The sequence below is a fragment of the Somniosus microcephalus genome, chromosome 25 (genome assembly GCF_052327205.1).
Source record: "Somniosus microcephalus isolate GS21.2 chromosome 25, FLI_Smic_1.0, whole genome shotgun sequence".
Taxonomy (NCBI): Eukaryota; Metazoa; Chordata; class Chondrichthyes; order Squaliformes; family Somniosidae; genus Somniosus; species Somniosus microcephalus.
In genome coordinates this window covers 46,510,259-46,524,022 of record NC_141011.1, presented here as the reverse complement: position 1 = coordinate 46,524,022, position 13,764 = coordinate 46,510,259, and the positions used below count along the sequence as shown (strand labels likewise).

Genomic DNA, 13,764 nt, shown 5'->3' with positions numbered 1-13,764 from the left:
AGTCATCCAAAACTCTGAAACCATTGACAAGGGATGATGTTGTCAGGATTGAAGATCCAGATGCATGGAACAGGAAAGCTACAGTTCTTGAGGAAGTAGGACCAAGGTCATACACTGTTAGAACTGAGGAAGGACAGATTCTCAGGAGGAACCGCCGTTCCCTCCTAAAAACACAAGAGACTATCGAAGAGCAAATCGATGACAATGCCGCAACTGAATCTTGTCACTCACCACCAGAACAATCTAACACAAATACACATACAGGCTCTCATGAAAACACATCAGACTTACCTGTGCTGAGAAAATCCACACGTGAAGTAAAAAAGCCTGATAGACTTAATCTTTGAGTACAAAGAAAACTACATTGAAAATGTATTGACTGTTGAAGATGTTTATGTTGTTATGATTGATTGATATTGATTGATACTGATTTTGTTTAACCTCAAAGAAAGGGGGATGTAATGATCAGTAACCTGTCATTCTGGAATGGTACACTAGGTGGTGCTGTATGTATATAAGAGTGGGCTACCCACGATGCACCAGGCTACCCACAAGGCAGCAGTCAAGATGGATGCCTCTACAGATACTGTACCTAGTCCACATGTGCTCAATAAAGTGTCTAGCAAAAGCTAGCTGTTCTTAATAAAAAAGACTAGTTATTAATGAACGTAACAGACTCTGCTTGCTTTCCCCCAAACAGATCTGGCTGTAATCCCTGATGTAAATAAGTTCCAGTCCCAAGCTCCATTTATTCAGCTCATTCCAACACAATGGCATCCGGTGCACTTCGGTCCAATCAGTTATAGATTGTATCAGTGTAAATATGGAAGTGCCCTGGGGCCGACTCTTTGGGATTCTTCCTGGAGGCTGGCTTGAGTTTATTAAACACAGAAGGAATGTCGTGCATGCTTTAAACGTCGGCAGAGACAACACCATGGAATCTGCTCCATCGATCCCAGAATGTGACGTGTTGGCGAACGTACTTCGCCTGACTTCTCATGACACTGCAGAATTGAGAGTTCTCATAGAGATCCAGGTTGGAGTTTTGGAAATGCAAATTTGTTATTGGATAGAGGGACATTCAGCCATGGGGGCATCTCAGTCAAGTCCTGCCCTCGCCTGAATTCCCGCCCGTGTGCCCATTCCGGGTAGAGTTACTGGATGGTAGTTGTGGGTGTCAACCTGTCCAATTTGCCCCCCGCTCCACCCCTGGAGCACTGAAGCTGAACTTTCACCTCTACCGCTGGCCTCCTGTGACAAGGTAATGCAGCACTGACTGGGGTTTCACGCTGGACTGGTCTACGGTATGTGGGTTAACTTGCACCCTGAAACAAAAGACACAAAGGTGCCTTTATACAGCACCTTTAATAGGGTTCCCAAACACCTCCCCCCCACAAACACCAAACCCCCCCACCCCCGGAATAACCGGGAGTTTCCCGGAATCGGGGGGCGGTGGGGGGGAGGGGGGGTTGGAGTACCTCCCCTGAGCGCTGCCTCCAGTGATTTGAATTTTTCTCTGCAGTGCGCACTCCCTGCTCAGTGATGTCAATGGTAGAGAGTCGCGGCCACGTGGCACGCAGTCGGGAGGGGGCTGACGAGCCGGGAATCGGGGAGTATTGGCATTCGGGGAGTCCCGGCAATCAGGGAATCTCATCAATCGGGAGTGGGGAGTGGGTCCCTCGGATTCCCCTCTCACCCGCCCCTTCGCCTGCTCACGGGTGGCCTCCTGGTTCTTGGAACCTGTCGCACAACAGCTGCAGACACGAAACCGCGAGCAAAAATACTCAACTCCAGCGGACCCAACATTTTTAAGGAGAATGCAGCAACATTCGTAGAAGTCACGTGATCAGATGTCACGTGATCAGGCGCACATGGTCGGAATGTCACATGATCAAACCTCCAGCAGTGCATCCAACCAGAGTTGGCAAACTGAGCACGGTATCATGTTGCCAAAGCACCTCAACGTTTCATCGCAGTGAGAATTCCTTCTGAAATGTTATGTGATGCAGCCTTGCTCAGTTGCAGAGCCAGAAGATCTGGGGTTCATGACCTGGGGAGTTTGGGGACCTCCGTTAAAGGGGAGGAATTTCTCTTTTAGTCTTGTACAATGAAATTGCAAATGGGCTTTGTTAATGCATTTTACAATGTGGCTAAACCAATCGCCTCCCTCCATGTTTCAAGTTGAAACATTGAATTCTGCAATCCCAGGGTTATATTTGCCTTGGCGACCATGACCTCACATTAATTGGGCCCTTTCAATCAATGATCAACAATCACACCCATATCCTTTTCTTCCTCCAGTTTGTTAGTAGTTGTTGATTCATTAGGTGCTGGTGTTTCTTGTGCAATGACCTTATTGTACAGTATTCCAGTGTAAATCACATCTACCATTCTTTAGCCTATCTATTTAACTTGTCCAGAGCCTGCTGAATATTAACAGTTTTGCCAACAGCCAAGGTTTCATAACTAGAAGCTAGAAACGGCTCTTGGAGGTAGTGGTGGATGAATGGCTGGTACATTTGTATGACAGCCCTCTGTCCATTATTGGGTTAAGCCCTCCATTGAAATAGTGGATAGAGGAACATGACCAACCCTACCTGCTGGGTTTGATTTTGATCAGTGATATGCATAAATGCCTGGATCTTCCAATGCTCTATTCCCAGGCTCTCCTGGCCAGCCTTCCACCTACCGTCCTCCGTAAACCCGAGCTCATCCATAATTCTGCTGCCCGTGTCCTAACTCGCACCAAGTCCCGCTCACCCATCACCCCCTGTGCTCGCTGACCTACCCTGGCTCCGATTTAACGCCTCGATTTAAAAATTCTCATCCTCATGTTCAAATCCCTCCATGGCTTCGCCCCCTCCCTATCTCTGTAACCCCCTCCAGCCCCACAACCCTCCGAAATCTCTGCGCTCCTCTAATTCTGGCCTCTTGAGCATCCCCGATTTTAATCGCTCCACCATTGGCGGCCGTGCCGTCAGCTGTCAAGGCCCTAAGCTCTGGAACTCCCCCCCCCCCTCCCAAACCTCTCCGCCTCTCTACCTCTCTCTCCTCTTTAAGACGCTCCTTAAAACCTACCTTTTTGACCAAGCTTTTGGTCACCTGCCCTAATTTCTCCTTGTGTGGCTCGGTGTCAAATTTTGTTTGATAATCGCTCCTGTGATGCACCTTGGGACGCTTTACTACAATAAAGGCATTATATAAATGCAGGTGGTTGTTGTTATGTACAGTAGGTGTGATGAGGAGGTGGTTTAAGAGTGGGCGAATCACAAAGTTCTCCCTAGTCCCTGCTGGTCTCATTCAGCCATGAATCCGGCACTATAAACAGCTTGATTCTGTTTAACTTATGTAGGAGGTGAGAGATTGTCATGAAAGAACCACAAAGAGTAAAATATTCTCCACTCCACTGTTATTAACTCTGCAAAATACCGCTTACAAATGATCTATAATTCATTCTTTTGTTTCTTTAATTTTGAGCAAATATTTAAAGATTCTTTCAAACCTTGAGTTTGAAAGCTGGTTCATGGCTCTTGCAGCTGCTTGCAATGTGGTTGACAGCTCCTGTAGAGGATCTGCTCAGTGTTTGCAAGCTGCGGTCCCTGCATTAACGTACCTACATTACAGCAGCAGCTACACCTCAAAAGTACTTCATAAAAACATAGAAACACAGAAGATAGGAGCAGGAGTAGGCCATTCGGCCCCTCGAGCCTGCTCCGCCATTCAATGAGATCATGGCTGATCATCCAAATTCAATACCCTGTCCCTGCTTTCTCCCCATATCCCTTGATCCCTTTAGCCTTAAGAAATATATCAAACTCCTTCTTGAATATATTTAATGAATTGGCCTCAACTGCCTTCTGTGGTAGAGAATTCCACAGGTTCACCACTCTCTGGGTGAAGAAATTCCTCCTCATCTCTGTCCTAAATGGCTTACCCCTTATCCTTAGACTGTGACACCTGGTTCTGGACTCCCCAGCCATCGGGAACATCCTTCCTGCATCTAGTCTGTCTAGTCCTGTTAGAATTTTATAAGTTTCAATGAGATCCCCTCTCATTCTTCTAAACTCCAGTGAATATAAGCCCAATCGTCCCAATCTCTCCTCATCTCTCTTCATTGGCTGCAAAGCGCTTTGGGACGTCCTGAGGTTGTGAAAGGCGCTATATAAATGCCAGTCTTTCTTTTTTTCTTATCTGCATGGACTTGGGACCAATGCTTCTGTTTACGTCACTGGGAATGATTGACTAGTGTATAAATCAAGATGAAAAAAGAAAATAGAAAGACTTGCATTTCTATAGCGCCTTTCATGACCACCAGACACCCCAAAGCGCTTTTCAGTCAATGAAGTACTTTTTGAAGTGTAGTCGCTGTTGTAATGTAGGAAACGCAGCAGCCAATTTGCGCACAGCAAGATCCCACAAACAGCAATGTGCTAATGACCAGATAATCTGTTTTAGTGATGTTGATTGAGGGATAAATATTGGCCAGGACACCAGGGTATCACTTCCCTGCTCTTCAAAAATGGTGCCGTGGGATTTTTTATGTCCATTTGATATAGAAGATAGGGTCTCGGTTTACTGTCTCATCTGAAAGACGGCACCTCTGACAGTGCGGCGCTCCCTCAGTACTGCACTAGAGTGTCAGCCTAGATTTTTGTGCTCAAGTGCCTGGAGTGGGACTATGAACCCACGACCTTCGGACTCAGAGGCGAGTGTGCTACCCACTGAGCCATGGCTGACACCAGAGAACCTCCTTGGATCAGACAGGTCTCTGGAGTAGATATTTATTGTGCAATGATTGGGGTTTTTTGTTACTGAATAGGATTTTCATTAGTATTGCAGCAATGCACTGAACATGGGCAGTCAGAGGCACCCTGTGTGTCCTATTTTAACTTAGCCCATTCCCACCGGAACAACCACAAGTAATTACCCCATCACCCACATCCCGCCCCACCCACACCAATGCTAATACTTAACGGATAGCCTGTCCAAATCAATAGTTAACGTCAGTAAATTTTTAAAAGACAATTTTAAAATCGGGGTCCATAAAGCCTTCTTTATCCTGCCGTGCCTGGCTCCAGGAAGCTTCTAGCAAGGTCGTCCTCCATGGTCACGCGCGTGTGTGCCAATGCTCGGAACATGGCAAGCAGTCAACGGCACCCTGCGCTCTGTTTTGTCCTTGTTTTGGACAAGCTAAAATCAGTATCCAGTCATTGTTTAAACAACTGTTGTCAACCGTGGGTCAATGAAAGCACCTTGTGTCCTGTTTTGCTAAGGCCTATGAGGGTGGAATCGAAACCACTCCAAGCACCCAGGGCACCATTAGTAAAAGAGTTTCAATGTTTTACACAAAGGCAAAATACTGCGGATGCTGGAAATCTGAAATAGAAGCAGAAAATGCTGGAAATACTCAGCAGGTCCGGCAGCATCTGCGGAGAGCGAAACGGAGTTAACGTTTCAGGTGGATGACCCTTCGTCAGAACTGAAAAATGTGTTTTATATTGTGTTTGGTATGCAATTTAGAGACGTTCCCTTAGCGATCAGTCCCTCATAATATACCAAGTAGGCAACCAGCTAGACCTAGACTGCAGGAAGGACGAGTCTGGAAGATGGAGTTTGTGAGCAGGAAATGTTACTGTTTATTACACAGTTTTAATTCTTATTAAAAACCCTGTTTCATTTTATCTTAGATTACAAGGAACCCTAAAACAAATTGAACTGAGAACACTGAGGCACACGAAGCTTGGGGAGCGCTAGCTCGTTTAGCTTCCCCTTTAATGCTTGTTTTCGACCCAGTCTCCACACTTACCCAGGCAACAGGCGGGGGCCCTGCTCCAATGCCTCCATCCATAGCGCTCCATAACTTGGGGGGCGATCCTTGCTTTCTCGCCTCTTCCACGTTCCCTCTCTCCTCACCTCCAGATCTTGCCTCGACAGCCCAGCTTAAATCAGACACTCGCTCTGCAGACCGAAATTTGTGCTGTCACGTGACTGGAAAGAACAAAAGAAAGAAAGGCTTGCATTTCTATCTCGCCTTTCACGACTACCGAACGTTCCAAAGCGCTTTACATAGAAACATAGAAGATAGGAGCAGGAGTAGGCCATTCGGCCCCTCGAGCCTGCTCCGCCATTCAATGAGATCATGGCTGATCATCCAAATTCAGTACCCTGTCCCTGCTTTCTCCCCATATCCCTTGATCCCTTTAGCCTTAAGAAATATATCTAACTCCTTCTTGAATATATAGCTTTACAGCCAATGAAATACTTTTTTGAAGTGGAGTCACTGTTGCAATGCAGGAAATGCCAATTTGCGCACAGCAAGCTCCCACAAAGAGCAATGTGATAATGGCCAGATAGTCTGTTTTCTTGGTGTTGATTGAGGGGTTAAGTATTGAGGAGGACACCGGGGAGATCGCCCCTGCTCTTCTTCGAAATAGTGGCCGCGGGGATCTCTTGTGCCCACCCGAGAGGGCAGACGGGGCCTCGGTTTAATGTCGCGTCCGAAAGGCCATCTACGCGCTTCCATTTTATTTAACACTGAGCTTTTATAGGAAGCCAGTGCCCACAGGTGTTGAGTAAGATGGTGGACAACCAGCGCTTTGGCAAGCTGCGAAGAACCTCGAGGATTCATTGGGTTTGGCCACTTTTTTGGCACTGAGCTCCACTCGGGTGTTGAATGACGACCAGGCAGGGGTGACCTAAAATCCAGTCTGTCTGGCCAGCTAAGTGTTTTTCTGATTAACATACCACATCTGTGGGTCATTTTGAGTGAGATGTACATCCAGAACACACAATGAAAAATTAGCAGTATGAGGCAGTGGGAGTAACAGCTGACGCACGGCTCCCTGAGAGGCTGCAACACACATGTCGAAATCCCAGCTGACGGAAGCAGTTCTGGCGGCGAGATCTGGTCGAGCGTGGGCTGGAAATTGGGATGTTTTTCGAAGCCGCCGGATCCCCCTCCCACGGGCCGTCCCGCGCAAAATCACGGGCCTCGTTGTCTGGCAGCCAGCATTCCTTGCTCGCGCGCGCACACAATGCTGCAACGTCTCGTGACGGCCGCGAAATGTACTCGGCCAACGAACAACGTGGCAGGGTTTGTCAAGGCATGCGGTGCCCAGACTGAGCGCAGGCTTTAAAGACCGGTCACAATCTGAGGGGAAAGCTTTCTTAAAGCTGAACTGCTCCAAACACTTTTGCTGCAATTGACTTAAAAGTTTTGGGGACTGGATTCTATGCCGTCTTCTTGCTAGGTTCTGCCCTTCTCCAATTCTGGCCTCTTGTGCATCCCCGATCTCCTTTGCTCCACCATTGGTGGCCGTGCCTTCAGCTGCCTGGGCCCCAAGCTCTGGAATTCCCTTCCTAAACCTCTCCACCTCTCGACCTCTCTTTCCTCCTTTAAGACGCTCCTTAAAACCTACCTCTTTGACCAAGCCCTGTTCTAATATCTCCTTATGTGGCTCGGTGTCGAATTTTGTCTGATAACTCTCCTGTGAAGCACCTTGGGACATTTTACTACCTTAAAGGCGCTATATAAATGCAAGTTGCTATTGTTGTCGGTTTGTTAGACGAGGACAAAGACCAAAGAAGAGATGCCAGGGAGATAAGAATTCTGCACATGTCCACAGCCGCCATTACCCCAGCACCCATCTCTACAGGCTACCTGGCAATGTCGGAAGAGAACTCGCTTCACAAGCTCAGTCAGAGCATGGAGGCAGCTACAGAGCGGCGCCACCTCTTGCAGACCTGCAGTGCACCCCGATCGCAGGAATGGTAGCCCAGTCTATCACCATCCTCAACTTTTATACCTCCAGCCCTTTCCACAGTGGACATCTGTAATGTAAGGCGCCAGCCAGTGGCTCCGTGGGTAGCACTCTCACCTCTGAGTCAGAAAGTCCTGGTTTCCAGTCCCACTCCAGAGACCCGAATGCATAATCTAGGGCAACACACCCAGTGCAGTACTGAGTGAGCGCCATCTTTCGCAGGAGACGTTAAACCGAGGCCCCGTCTGATCTCTCTGGCGTGGACATAAAAGATCCCACAGCACTATTCAAACAGAGCAGGGAGTTCTCCGCAGTGTCCTGGAAACAACATCTATCCCTCAACCTACACCTAAAACAGATGATATGGCCATTTATTTAATTGACGTTTGTGGGAGCTTGCTGTGCACAAATTGGCTGCCGCGTTTTCTACATTAGAATAGTGACTATGCTTCAAAGGTACCTCATTGGCTGTCAAGCACTTTGGGACATCATGAAGCCGTGAAAGGCGCTATATGAATGCAAGTCTCTCTGTCACACGCGAGTGCACCTATTTCACATACATGTGCACATGCAGACACTTACTTACAGACACATGGCCACACGTACAACAGTGCAGTCTATTCCCTCATCCTGCACTCACCCAAAGCTGCATGGAATTTAGTGCTGCTTAATATATGACAGGGGTGGAGGGAGGGAATAGGCTATACATCTTTCAGCAAACAGTTTATTTATCACAACCAGTCTGTGTTTTCTTTGCAATGTGACCCTGGAGTTACCTGTAAAGTCCAAGAGAGGTGGCCACCTTATCAGAGCCTGGGATCAGTGTTGGTGCAGCTATCGTACTGGGAGAGTAAAATAACATTTCCTGCGCGGTGAAATAACCAGTGAGTTAATCCCCTTCGGGTGCGGGCTGTAACATCACACTCACTGTGCTGCTCGCTCAACTAGCCCCACACTAATTCAACCCAGAAACAGCCCACAGGTGCAGGAGGGAGGGGGGGCGAAGGGTGTGGGGGAGAGAGACCAGAGAGTGAATCCAGAATAAAAAGTCTCACCTGTGTAATGAGCAGAAAAGCAGAGTGTGCGAGTTGGAGAATCAGTTCAGCACAGCGAACTTGGTTTGCAAGCTGCGAGGAAAATGTGACACAAGAGATTAAGTTGATGCCACCATGTAAATTTGGCAACAACACAGCAATGAATTGGTTACTGCCTTGAGGAGTGATGGGGAGGAGGATTCACAGATGACACACAATCTCACGCGAGATCACTTACTTCCACCGCCAGAAGATCGCCCCTCTCATCTCTAAGTTAACGTGAGTTAATGTGCCTCTCACGGAACATTACATGAACGTGACTCAGCGCCATCAGAAGATGCTAGAAAGGGGGACATTTTAAATTTCAAAACTTAATTACATTTACTTTAAAAGCTTTCGTTATTATTAACATCCAATTACCATTATTATAAGTGAAGAGAAGGTTCCTCTGGGGCTGGACATATTCTGGGCACAAGCGCCCTCTAGTGTGGTTAGCAAACAATAAAAAGAAAGAAAGACTTGCATTTCTATAGCGCCTTTCACAACCTCAAGACATCTCAAAGCGCTTTGCAGCCAATGAAGTACTTTTGAAGTGTAGTCACTGTTGTAATGTGGGAAACGCGGCAGCCAATTTATGCACAGCAAGCTCCCACAAACAGCAATGTGATAATGACCAGATAATCTGTTTTTGTTATGTTGGGTGAGGGATAAATATTGACCAGGACACCGGGGATAACTCCCCTGTACTTCTTCAAAATAGTGCCACAGGATCTTTCCAAATTCGATTGGCCAGCCTACCAACTATGACTGTCAAGGCTCACATATGAGTAACAGCTACTTAAGTGAGGCACCGACCCTCCTTAAAGTCTACCTCTCACCTAATACCTCCTTATGTGGCTCGGTGTCAAATCTTGTCTTATAATACTCCTGTGAAGCACCTTGGGACATTTTACTACGTTAAAGGTGCTATATAAATGCAAGTTGTTGTTGTTTGGTTACCAAGGAGCAAGCACGGATTGAGTCTCCTCTTAATCCATAATTGCTTCATTCAAATTATTGGATAATTTACAAAAGTGACTTTTGATGACCAGAAGTCCGACTGTACGTGGTGCTGGGTAACCCTGGCACCACTGTCAGCCGTGGCTCAGTGGGCAGCTCCCTCGCCTCTGAGTCAGAAGGTCGTGGGTCCAAGTCCCACTCCAGAGACTTGAGCACAAAACTCTAGGCTGACGCTCCAGTGCACTGCTGAGGGAGTGCTGCACTGTCGGAGGTGCCGTCTTTCGGAGGAGATGTTAAACCGAGGCCCCGTCTGCTCTCTCAGGTGGATGTAAAAGATCCCATGGCACTATTTCGAAGAAGAGCAGGGGAGTTATCCCTGGTGTCCAATATTTATCCCGCAATCAACATCACTAAAAAATAGATTATCTGGTCATTATCACGTTGCTGTTTGTGGGAGCTTGCTGTGCGCAACTTGGCTGCCGCGTTTCCTACATTACAATACTGACTACACTTCAAAAAGTGCTTCATTGGCTGTGAAGCGCTTTGGGATGTCCAGTGGTTGTGAAAGGTGCTATATAAATGCAAGTATTTCTTTCTTAGAAAACTTTACAGAGTTTGATGTACTCAACAGAGCACAGTTGTGTTACAGCGCCCTCTAGTGTTAGTTTGAGAAATTAGTCTCCAATACAGGTAAGTGAGCAGTGAAATCGATTTACAGCACAGATTATGGTAGGTGTGTTTAAAATTATGAAAGGATGGGACAGGATAGTTAGAAGCAGCCTGTTTCCAATAGTTGAGGGCTCATAAACGAGGGACCATAAAGATAAGATTAAATGCAAGAGATTTAAAACAGAGGTCAAAAAGAAAAGAATGACTTGCATTTCTATAGTGCCTTTCACAACCACCGGATGTCCCAAAGTGCATTACAGCCAATTAAGTACTTTTTCAAGTGTAGTCACTGTTGTAATGTAGGCTTTGTGCACAGCAAGCTCCCACAAACACCAATGTGATAATGACCGGATAATCTGTTTTTTAGTGATGTTGGTTGAGGGATAAATATTGGCCAGGACACTGGGGATAACTCCCTGCTCTTCTTCGAAACAGTGGCCACGGGATCTTTTGCGTCCACCTGAGAGAGCAGACGGGGCCTCGGTTTAACATCTCCTCCGAAAGACGGCACCTCCGACAGTGCAGCACTCCCTCAGCACTGCACTGGGAGTGTCAGCCTAGATTTTTGTGCTGAAGTCTCTGAAAGTGGGACTTGAACCCACGACCTTCTGACTCAGAGGTGAGAGTGCCACCCACTGAGGCAAGCTGACATCAGGAGAAACTGCTTTTCACAGAGGGTTGTGAAACTCTGGAACTCACTTCCAAGGTTATTGGTTAAGGCTGGAGCTGTGTCAACATTCAAGATTAGATTGGATAGAAGGATGAAGGAAAAGGGGGTGAACGGGTATGAGAACAGGGTAGGTAAATATGATGAGAACTATATAAAAAAGCAAACCAAGCACTAGGGTTTATTTCTAGAGGGATAGAATTGAAATGTAGAGAAGTTATGCTGAACCTGTATCGAACCTTGGTTAGACCACACTTGGAGTACTGCGTACAGTTCTGGTCGCCATATTATAAAAAGGATATAGAGGCACTGGAGAGGGTGCAATAAAGGTTTTACAAGGATGGTACTAGCAATGCAACGCTATACCTCTCAGGAAAGGATGAACAGGCTGGGTCTCTTGTCTCTTGAAAAGAGAAGGCTGAGGGGTGACCTAATAGAGGTCTTTAAAATTATGAAATGTTTTGATAGAGTGGATACAGAGAGAATGTTTGTGGGGAAGAGCATAACTGGAGGCCATCAATATAAGATAGTCACCAAGAAATCAAATAGGGAATTCAGAAGAAACTTCTTTACCCAGAGAGTGGTGAGAATGTGGAACTCGCTACCACAGGGAGTGGTTGAAGCGAATAGTATAGATGCATTTAAGGGGAGGCTGGACAAACGTATGAGGGAGAAGGGAATAGAGGGTTATGCTGATGGAGTTAGATGAGGAAAGACGGGAGGAGGCGCGAGTGGAGCATAAACACCGGCATGGACTGGTTGGGCCGAATGGCCTGTTTGTGTCATGTAACTTCTATGTATGTAAGTAGACAACCCAGTCAGACATGATGAAGTAGGTAGTAAAATCAGGCAAATGCTTAATACGCTTGTATTTGTGTTTGGCAATCGTTCCTGTGAAGCACCTTGGGACGTTTTACTACATTAAAGGCGCTATAGTAATGCCAGTTGTTGTTATACCATTCTTCTGTCTGCTATTTTAACAGAGGCGCTAACTTACTAAAATAAATTTCTATCCTATAGGGTATATTTCACAGAATCAAAGAATGATAGAATCATGCAGCACAGAAGGAGGCCATTTGGCCCATCATGCCTGTGCTAGCTCTTTGGTAGAGCTCTCCAATTAGTCCTAGGGGTCACAGTCTCAGGGTAAGGGGTGGGTCATTTAAGACGGAGATGAGGAGGAATTTCTTCACTCAGAGGGTTGTGAATCTTTGGAATTCTCTGCCCCAGAGGGCTGTGAATGCTGAGTCTTTGAGTAGATTCAAGGCTGAGATCGATAGATTTTTGGACTCTAGGGGAATCGAGGGATATGGGGATCGGGCGGGAAAGTGGAGTTGAGGTCGATGATCAGCCATGATCTTATTGAATGGCGGAGCAGGCTCGAGGGGCCGTATGGCCGACTCCTGCTCCTAATTCTTATATTCTCACGTTATTATGTCCTCTGCTCTTTCACTAATAGGCCTATACATTTTTTCCCTTTTATTAAATTTGCCATCTTTTTGCAACTATAAGGCGCAAGTAACATAAATGATTTGTAATTAAATAAGAGTTTATCCCTCAGCAAACATCACTGAAAAAATGTAATTGATCATTTACCTCACCGCTGTTTGTGGGACCTTGCTGTGCACAAATTGGATGCCACATATCCCTACATTCTTCTTCTTCTTCTTCTTAGGCAGTCCCTCGGAACCGAGGATGACTTGCTTCCACATTAAGAATGAGTTCTCAGGTGACTGATGAGTCCAATGCGGGACCTACAGTCTCTGTCACAGGTGGGGCAGACGGTGGTTGAAGGGGCGGGTGGGTGGGATGCTTGGGTTGACCTGCGCTTGGCTTCCGCTTGCTCCCGGCGAAGAGACTCGAGGTGTTCGACGCCTTCCCGGATGCTTCTCCTCCACTTTGTGCGGTCTTGGGCCAGGGATTCCCAGGTGTCGGTGGGGATGTTGCACTTTTTCAAGGAGGCTTTGAGGGTGTCCTTGAAGCGTTTCCTCTGCCTACCTGGGGCTCTCTTGCCGTGCCGGAGCTCCGAGTAGAGCGCTTGTTTTGGGAGTCTCGTATGTTCCCTACATTACAACAGTGACCACACGTCAGAAGTACACTGTTGGCTGCGAAGCGCTCTGGGACGTCCTGAGGGGGCGAAAGGTTCGATATAAACACAAGTCCATTCTTTCTTTCCTTGTTAACGCAGCTGCCTGATGGCTCAGCATTTGAACTGACCACATGTATTGAGCCTCTCATAGTGGGAAGGACCCGCTTTGATTCCAGGTCTGAGCTGAGATAAAGAATCTCAGCCGGGGCGGCAGGAGACCCTGCTGGATAAAGAGCGGTCAGTTGAGGTGTGGGAAGGCTTCCAGCACCCACGGAACAACACCCGGACATGAGGTCAGTGCTTTCAGGAGAGAAAGGGAGAAATCTGGAAGAAATATTCTAAGACGATAAGAAACAGGAGCAGGAGTCGACCATTTGTCCCCTCGAACCTGCTCCGCCATTCAATGAGATCGTGGCTGATCTGATCTTAGGCTCAGCTCCATTTCATATTCCCTTCTCTTACTTCATTACCTTCCCCACTTTCTGTGTCCAGAGACTTGAGCACAAAAATCTAGGCTGACACTCCAGTGCAGTACTGAGGGAGTAC

At 47.0% G+C, this 13,764-nt stretch overlaps 1 long non-coding RNA gene across 4 annotated transcripts in view; it reads right to left on the bottom strand.

Annotated features, from left to right (window-relative positions):
- Positions 1-9,248, bottom strand: part of LOC147100767 (uncharacterized) — a 43,215-nt gene extending 33,967 nt beyond the window's left edge. Inside the window, exons 1-3 of one of the 4 annotated variants that reach the window (XR_015073564.1) lie at positions 9,033-9,248; positions 8,816-8,887; positions 5,807-5,988 (exon numbers count right to left, since the gene is read on the bottom strand). This is a non-coding gene — a long non-coding RNA (uncharacterized LOC147100767). Of the gene's footprint in view, positions 1-5,806; positions 5,989-8,815; positions 8,988-9,032 lie in introns of those variants that run through there. The other 3 variants (XR_015073566.1, XR_015073563.1, XR_015073565.1) reach the window with 3 other exon arrangements.
- Between the last annotated feature and the right edge of the window lie 4,516 nt (positions 9,249-13,764).